Source organism: Camelus bactrianus, chromosome 17 (genome assembly GCF_048773025.1).
Source record: "Camelus bactrianus isolate YW-2024 breed Bactrian camel chromosome 17, ASM4877302v1, whole genome shotgun sequence".
Taxonomy (NCBI): Eukaryota; Metazoa; Chordata; class Mammalia; order Artiodactyla; family Camelidae; genus Camelus; species Camelus bactrianus.
The window spans coordinates 15,863,208-15,872,332 of NC_133555.1; the positions used below are offsets into that span (position 1 = coordinate 15,863,208).

Sequence of the window (9,125 nt, forward strand, 5' to 3'; positions counted from 1 at the left end):
GTGTCCAGATGACGAGTATTGGCAGTATTAATATGAGTAGCAGTGAAGAGTATTACTGTTAGTATTGGTATTGATATTGGCATCAGTATCTTTATTCCTTCCCCTCCCTCGAGTCCTCCATTAGCTCCTGCATCCATTCTCCTGGGGCCAAATCAATGAACCACCGCCAAGCCCCTGCCTCCAGGCATGTTGATGAGAGTGGCATGTGGTATCAAATTAAAAGCCCTCCTGAGTTCGAAGAGATACACTTAACTACTCTCTCCCGCCCCTCCCCTGTTCACATGCCAGGTCACTTCATCATGAAAGGAAATTAAATTGACTTGGAATAAATTGCCCTTCCCAAAGCCATGCGGGTCCCTAACCTTCCTAGATGGCTGCCAGCTGAAGGGTTGATTATCTTTTGTCGCCTAACAGATCAACCCACAATTTAGTAGCTTAGAATAACAATCTTATTCTCTCACACAATTTCTGTGGGTCAGGAAATAGGGAGTGGCTTCACTGGGTGGTTGTGGCTTGGGGTTGCTCAAGAGTTTGCAGTCAAGATGTTACCCTGTATCATAGTCATCTGAAGGTTGGGGGCGGGAGAATCTGCCTCTAAGATGGCTGTCTTCCATGGTGGCAAGTTGGTGCTGCCTGGTGGCCTCAGTTCCTCACGCCAAGGACCTCCCCACAGAGACACTTGAGTGTCCTCATGACATGGCAGCTGGCTTTGCCCAGAGTGAGTGATCCAAGAGGGAGTAAGGCAGAGCCACGATGTCTTTTATGACCTAGTCTCAGAAGTCACACTCTTGTCAGTGCTGCCATATCCTATTGGTGCCGCAGGTCGGCCCTCTTAGATGTGGGGAGTATCCGAGGGCATAAATGCCAGGCAGTGAGAAGCACTGGAGGCCACCCAGGGGACCAACTGAAACTGACTGCGGTACCGTTCACAGAACCACTGGTTGTTTCTTCTTTCTACATGAATGTAAAACTGGCCAATTTTCAGTTACATGAATAGTTATGACGATGATCTCACTTGACATTTGTGCATGAGTGTCATCTTCTGGAAGCTATTACTGCTCCATGCTGCAGATGAGAAAATGAAGGCTCAGAGAAGCTGCGTTGCCCAGTGTCCCAAAGTTAGGAAGCCTGGCAACTGAACTTGTGTGTTACAGCTCCTAGTCCAGTGCCCGTACCACACAGCTGCCACCAAGCCTCGGAGACACCACATGCATCCTTATCTTCCAGGGCAAAGGTGAACTGGAGGGCAGTTGTAGTGGAGTGAAAGAAATTTCATTTCTATTTTTAATTTTTTTTTATCACATCATAGGTGGTCCATGCTCATTATGGAAAAGCTATGAAATAAGAATGATTTTTTTTAAAAAAGAAGGAAGGAAGAAAAGACATTCCCCCATAATTCTACCACCCAGATCGACCACTGTTAATATCTTAGTGCATTCCCCTAAGTACAAAGGAAACGGTTTTAAAATACATTACATTAACGGCATCTCCAAGGGCAGACTCAAAGGAAACCCCATCCACTCGGCTTTGCCTGAGGGGAGGAAGGATGTGAAATAAGGCTTCGTGAGTGCGGTGGGCTGTGCGAGTGTGTGTGCCTGTGTGCACACTGTGTACACGCCTGGTGCTTCTCTGCCCAGACCACGGGTTTGGCACATCAGCAATTAGCCAGGTTGGTGGGGAATTTATTACAACCTTAGCAGAGAGAGTTTTTTTTTGTTTGTTTGTTTTGTTTTTTGAATGAGAGGCAAGACAGCCATGGCGCCAGGCAGCACAAGTGGCTCACCCTCTGGTTTGGTTCAAGTTCCTCCAGGCAGGGGAAGGTTAATTCAGTTTAATTCCATCCATTTGGCCTCTGCTGCCCACTGAGAGACCGAGCCCCTGTGTGCTCCCAGAGCACTGCAAGGCCCCCGCTTCATCATTTTTCTTACACGTGAACTGTCTTATTTGTGACCGGCTCCCTTGCCCCACCCCCAACCAGAAGGTCAGCCCCGGAGAAGGGGTTGTGTCTGCCTTGTTCACCTGCGTCTACCTCCCAGCACCTGCCACTCTGCCTCGCAGGCTGTTGTTCTCCAAACACGTTCGAACTGACTGCAGGGTGTGGGGGTATACATAAGAGAGTTGCTAAGAGCATCCACACTTTGTATCTAGGAGGAACGAGACCTCATTCATGGGGGCAAAGTCCCTGGCACTTTCTCTATGTCATCCATTTGTCATCAGACCCCCAAAGTCAGGTTGTTACCAGTTGGAGACAGAAGAGCCAGCTCTACATTTTTTAATTTGGAGAACTGCAGGAAATGTTCCAATGTATTATGCACCTCTTCTGTCCTCAACTAGACAGATGGAACAAAAATGATTCCATTTCGTCAATCTCAGTATCAGCTTCTGAAGATTTCTCCCTCCAAGTATAGTTAGTGTCTGGGAGGCAGTGAGATGCAGCATTATGGGCACCAGACTTGGAGTCAGAAGACCTGGAAATCAAATGCCACGTCATGTACATTGCAGCTGTGTGAGCTGTGGGAGTTTGGTTGACCTCTCTGAGCCTCAGTTTCCTCATCTGTGAAATGGGAACAGGAACACTAGCTTTGCAGTGTTGTGCTGCTTAAATGAGAAAAAAAGTGAGAGTTGCTAGTGTGGTGTCTCAGCATATTGTCTGTATCTGAGAGTATATAGTTTTCCTTCTGGGAATATCTCCTTTAACGTTGAAAATCTGAAAGCAGTGCCAGCCACATGACCCCTGAAGCTTTTGCATGAGGAGTGCATTGATAAATCTTGCCCCTGAATGGCTTCTGCTAAACAGCATCTCTATTCATTGACATAGAACCACCTCCTCATGCGATTAGGAGATGCTGGAGCACAGCCCCAGGCAGTGGGACTGAGTGCCCTGCTCTCCGCTACCTAAGTCCCAGAAGTACATTCCTAGCACTAGTCAGGACCAGTCAGGGCTTGAAAAGATACCTGGGTCCTGAGGGAGAAACTGAATAGGCTCTGCCTATAGGGATCTCCTTTCTTCTGCTTGGGCTGGGTTGGAGAGGTCTCTTCTCTCGTCGGAGGCCAGGTTTGAGGGCTAAAGCTGGAATATTAGGAAGACCAAGGTTTCAGGTGATCATCTCAGGACATCAGGAAATGGGTTAAGTGCGTGCCCTGTGCCCTGTGCGTGCCCAGCCAATCTCCTGCTGGACTCCTTCTCTCTGGGCATCTTTCTGTGGACGGGGCTCTTGGCTTTCCTGGGTCACAGTTTGCGATATGTGACAACTTAGAATTAACTAGGGTGCTTCCTGAAGATACCACCTGTGTTCTCTGGATGGTAGGACTGGAAACCGTGCGCATTCTGCCTCCAGTGTCTTCTGTCTTTCCACAGCATCTGGGAGAGCAGTCACATGGGTTAAGTATTTGCCATTTTCGATTGAGACCAGTCTCCCAGCCCCATTTTATGGATGAGCAACCTAAGAATCTGAGGGTTGAAGTGACTTCTCCGAAGTTTCCACGTAACTTTGTGGCAAAAGCTTGGAGTAGGGGTAAGGGTGGGGAACAGATCTCTTGACCACTTTCCTGTCCCTAATTCTAGACTGTTCCCACTCAAAATATAATCTGTAGGCCAGCAGCGTTGGTGTCACCTGGGAGCTTTGTAAAAATGCAGAATCTCAAATCCAACCTGAGACCTATCGAAACAGAATCTGCATTTTAACAAGATCCCCGGTTGATTCGTATGCATTTAGAATTTGAAAAGCCCTGGCCTAGAACTCACTCCACACCCCACTCCCCGTTCCTTTCTCATCATGACTTCCACCGCAAGGGTCTGTGAACCTCCGAGGCTGAATTTAGCTCAGTCTCAACACATAATGTTCCAGGAGCTTCATTACATAGAGCGTAGTTTTCCGGTGGAGAAGATTTCTGCCCTGTCTTCTGACATTTTTTTCTTTTGCTTTATTTAAAATTCTAAAAAGAAAAGCCTCATTAATGGAGTTCTTTTTAGAATGGGCAGGAGAACCCACCACCTTAGTCTTCCAGCAAAAGGTATGACAGACACTTTATAAATAATCATAACTGGGTGGTGAAACGTATGTGAAAACACTTAGTAAATTATAAAGCAGAGCACAAATGTTACTGATTATAATTCCTAGGCTGCAGGATCACAGAATGAGATCCTTCATGAGCCCATTCAGGGGGAAAATGTTTTTCAGGAATATGATGCGAAACTTTAAAGTTTTCTAATTATTCTTGTTTTTATTAGCCATCCAAGGAGCTAGACTAGTGGTTATCAATTCTGGCCATGCATCAGAATAACTTGGAGAGCTTTATTTAAAAATACATGAGCCTGGGCTCTGGCCCTAGATTCTATTTCTTGAGGTCTTGAGGGTTGGGACTGGGCGAGGGTCTAGTCTGTAAACTCTCCCAGGTGATTCTAATACACAGTGAGACTGGAGAACCACTGAGCTGGAAAGTCGTTATTTTCAGGTTTATGGTAAATATATGTGAGTGAGCATTTTATCCATATTTATGATATGGCTGAAGTCCAAGTTTTCTAATTTCAACATTGTAATGATGATCAAACCACCGGGAGATACCACCCGAACTGAAATACTAAGGACTGCTGATTCCAAACAGTATTAACTTGGTAGTGACCATTTCATTCATCGTTTATTCTTTCACAATTTAACGTCATTGGCCAGCTAACATATACAACATCAAGGGGTGACTTAAATCCTCCTGACAGTCTGTGTTTGGACTTGTACCCCAGTATCAACAACTGAATTCTCAAATTCCATGTGGTTTTTTTACTCCAATGATTAGACAGTTTGCTAACACAGATTTGAAAGAATAATGATGAGGATTTAGGAGACCTAAATTCTAGGCAGTGTTCTTTCCTGCCGTTGTCTGATGTTGAGTCAGTCTTTTGCTCTGAAAAATGAGAGTGTTGGACCAGCAGTTATCAAATTTGGCTGATCGTCCGATTCACCCAGAGAATTTGGTAAAGCCACAGATTCCGTGATCTCAGAGCTACCAAATTTAGATGGCTGGAGCCGGGGAGAGGAGTGTGTAAAGAAGGATTTTTAAAAGAATCTTGAAAGTTGATTGGAGGATCAGCTTTGTTTGGAGCCTCTGGACAAGATAAGCTCCTACATTTTTCCTGACTCTCAGAATCTATGAGATTGTACCTACTTAGTTAAATTCTTGTATCAAGAGAAGCTGGTCTAGGGGTGGGGCCTGCTTGAGGGCAGGGCTGATAGAGGGATAAATAAGAAAACTTCTGTTCCAGTCTTTGCATCATAGTCCTATTGCTGAATGTGGAGTCTCCATCTCCTCACGTTACCTTTAAAAACCATTGAAAAGGTGTCCCTTGGGAATAACGTCCTTAGAGGGAATAATAATTTTTCCTGCTACACCCCTCCCCCCACTTCTGCTCCAAGTCTGTTTCTTTATTTCTTTTTTTTTTCCAAGTCTGAGTTTCAGTGTGCAAGAGAATCTGTCTGAAAATTTTGTTTAAAACACAGATTCCTGGGCCTTCCTCTGATTCTAATTCAGGAGACTTGGGTTGGGCCTAGAAATCTGCATTTTATAAGCATCTGAGACACCCAAACTGTTTTTGGTCTCCCTGTAAAATGTAGTGTGTGGCCTTTCTCAAATTCCCCTTATGATAAGACTCTCCTGGGTCCTTCAGCGAGTGAACGGATAAATGAAATGTGGTGTAGCCATACAACAGGATATTATTCTGCCATAAAAAGAGATGACATAGCGCTCGCTTCGGCAGCACATATACTAAAATTGGAATGATACAGAGAAGATTAGGATGGCCCCTGCACAAAGATGACACGGAAATTCATGAAGTGTTAAAAAAAAAAAAAGGAAGAAATGACATACTGACAAATGCTACAACATGGATAAACCTTAAAAACATCATGCTAAGTGAAAAAAGCCAAACACAAAAGGTGACATACTGTGTGATTTCCCTTATGTGAAGTGTCCAGAATAGGCAAATCCGTAGAGACGGAAGTTAGATCAGTGGTCGTCCGGGGTTTGGAGAGAGAGAGGAAAGCACAGGGACTGCTAAGGAGCAGGGGTTTCTTTGTGGGGAGGTCATGTTCTCAGTGATGGTTGCACACCTTTGTGAGTGTATTAAAAACCACTGAACTGTATACGTTAAAAGGGTGAATTTTATGGCATATGAATTATATCTTAAAAAAAAAAATTCCCTGCGACTTTGTATTAAAAACCAGATTCCTAGGTCCTACCCAAGGTCCTCTGATTTAGCACCTCTGGGGAGGAACCTAAGAACCTGATTTTTAATAAACTCCTCCAAGTGATTCCTACCAAAATGGAAGTATAAGAAAATCTCCTTGATGCACTGAAGGCCTGAGGTGCCCTTCTTCATGGACCCCTGAGACCTCCTTTGTGGTTAGCAGCCTCTCAGATGGCCCCCATGGTCCCCCTTCCTAGTAGCCTGCTCCCCCTGAGTGTGGACTGGGCTTACTGACTTCCTTCTAATAAATAGAATACAACAGAATTGATGGGATATCAATTCTGATATGAGGTTTCTAAAAGAATGTGGCTTCCTTCCAAAGAAAGCATACAAAGGACCAATAAGCATATGAAAAGATACCCAACATTACTAATCACTAGAGAAATACAAATCAAAACTACAGGGAGCTGTGGATGGTCACTATAAACATACACAGACATACACACACACACACACACACACACACACAGAGAGAGAGAGAGAGAGAAAATAACGTGATGGTGAGGATGGAGAAATTGGAACCCATGTGGTGGGAATGTTCAGTGGTGTAGCTGCTGTGGAGAACAGTATGGAGGATTCTTAAAAATTAAAACTAGAAATCCTATCTGATCCAACAAGCCTACTTTGGGATATAAATCCAAAAGAATTGGAAGCAGGATCTTGAAGAGATATTTGCACATTCATTTTCACAGCAGCACTATTCATGATAGCCAAGGGATGGAAGCAACCCAAATGCTACTGATGGATGAATGGATAAAGAAAATGTGCCATAGACATACAATGGAATATTATTCAGCCTAAAAAAAGAAAAAAATCCTATCACATACTGTAACATGGATGGACTTGAAGACATCTTACTAAGTGAAATAATCCAGTCACTAAAAAAACAAATACTGTATGGGTCAACTTATAAGAGGTGCCTAGAGTAGACAAATTCATAGGGACAGAAAGTAGAATGGTGGTTGCTAGGGAATGAGGGGAGTGGGAAATGGGGAGTTGTTCAATGAAGACAGAGTGTCAGTTTTGCAAGATGAAAAAGTTTTGGAGATCTGAAGCACAATAATGTGAATATACTTGACACTATGGAACTGCACCCTTAAAAATGGTTAAGATGGTTTAGAAGAAAAGGTTGTGGCTTCCATCTCAGACTCCCTCACTCTCTCTTGGTATTCTCACTCTCTGGCTCTGGCTCTCACTCAGATCACCAGCTGCCATGTTGGGAAGACACTCAGGCAGCCTATGGAGAGACCCACGTGGTACACAGTACAGGCTCACCAATAACCATCTGGGTGAACTTGGAGGTGACTCTTCTGAGGCCTGCCAACATGTGAATAAACTTGGAAGTGGATCTTTAACCCTCAAGTCGAGTCTTCATATGAAACTGCAGCCTTGGCCAACAGCTTGACTGCAACCTTGTGAGAGACTGTGGATTAGAGACATTCAGCTGAGCTGCATGTGGTTTTTGACCCATGAAAGTTCTAGGATAATTCCATGGTTCTGAAGGTTTCTTGGTTTAAGCTGCTAAATTTGAGGGTAACTTGTTACGCAGCAGTAGGTGACTAGCACACCATCCAATGCATTTTGCTCAGTTTGATTGCAATGCGTTCCCCACCAGGTTGTTCCAGATGCAACCCTGCTTTTCAGGATATGCAAGTATATGTCTCGTGTGGTAGGCCAAATAGTAAGACCCCCCAAAATGTCCGCATCCTAATCCCTGGAACTTTGGAATATGTTATGTCACATGGCAAAAGGGACATGGCAGGTATAATTAAGGTCACATTCTTTAAAGTAGTGAAATTATCTGGGATGACCCAGTGGGCCCAGTCTAATCACACGAACCCTTAAAAGCAGAGAACTTTCTCTGGCTGGAGCTGGGAGAGATTTGGCAGAAGTAGAAGTTGGAGAGATCTGAAGTGTGAAAGGGACCCTGCCACTGCTGGAGGGGACAGTGTGTACAACATGAGAACAAGTGCGGGCAGCCTCTGGGGGCAAAGACCAGCTCCCAGCCGACAGCCAGCGTGGAAATGGGGACCTCAGTCCTACAACTGTCAGGAACTGAATTCAGCCAAATACCCAAACGAGCTTGGAAGCAGTCCATCCAGAAAGTCTCCAGAAAGGAATGCAACCCTTCATTCTGGCCTTGGGAAACCCAGAACAGAGAAACCAGTCTAGCCAATGAGGACTTTGGATCTACAGAAGTGTGGGATAATAAATTTGTGTTATTGTCAGTCACTAAATGTTGGGTAATTTGTTAGGGCAGCAATAGAAAACTAATATATTCGTATGTATATGATATTTATTGGTTCTGAGTACTTTCCTCCAGGTTTCACAGCTACGCAGACGTTCCACGATGCTATTTATCATTTCCCACGTGTCCCAGCAAAGCAATCATTCACTATCTCAGTGTCTCTCTGTATTGCAGGCTCAAGTGTTCTGTGCCTTGTTTTCAAGCCTCTCTTAGGGAGACACTCCTTCTTTGGGAGCCTGGCGTCTGGCTGGAGAAAGACTGAGTGCCTGCTGGTTGCTTCTGAGGCTGCTGATCAATACTTACCATTAGGGCGACAACTCCATGCATCACTAAACTTTGACCTCTGTGCCCCAGAGCAGTCCCAAGATGCCAATTGATGTACAGGCAATATACATATTCCTCAAGCACAATACCTCTTTCATAGACTTCCCTGAATTAAATTTTAGAGGCTTTAGCGATGACAAAATCAGGTTGCTAATGTACCAGCAAGCCCAGGGTATTCAGAAAGGGCGCTTGGATGAAAGTAATCGTGTTTATGCTTTTTAAAAAGATGTTTTGGATGGACACTGCATTTGGATTGATGACCAGCTGTTCCTGTCTTCTATGCAGCTGGGTGGTGCTGGCGTAGAGTGTCCCTTA

At 44.5% G+C, this 9,125-nt stretch overlaps 1 non-coding gene across 1 annotated transcript; it reads left to right on the forward strand.

Annotated features, from left to right (window-relative positions):
* The first annotated feature begins 5,733 nt into the window (after nucleotides 1–5,733).
* Nucleotides 5,734–5,840, forward strand: LOC123613014 (U6 spliceosomal RNA). Its single transcript, XR_006720328.2, has one exon. It is a non-coding gene; the product is annotated as a U6 spliceosomal RNA (small nuclear RNA).
* The last annotated feature ends 3,285 nt before the right edge of the window (nucleotides 5,841–9,125 follow it).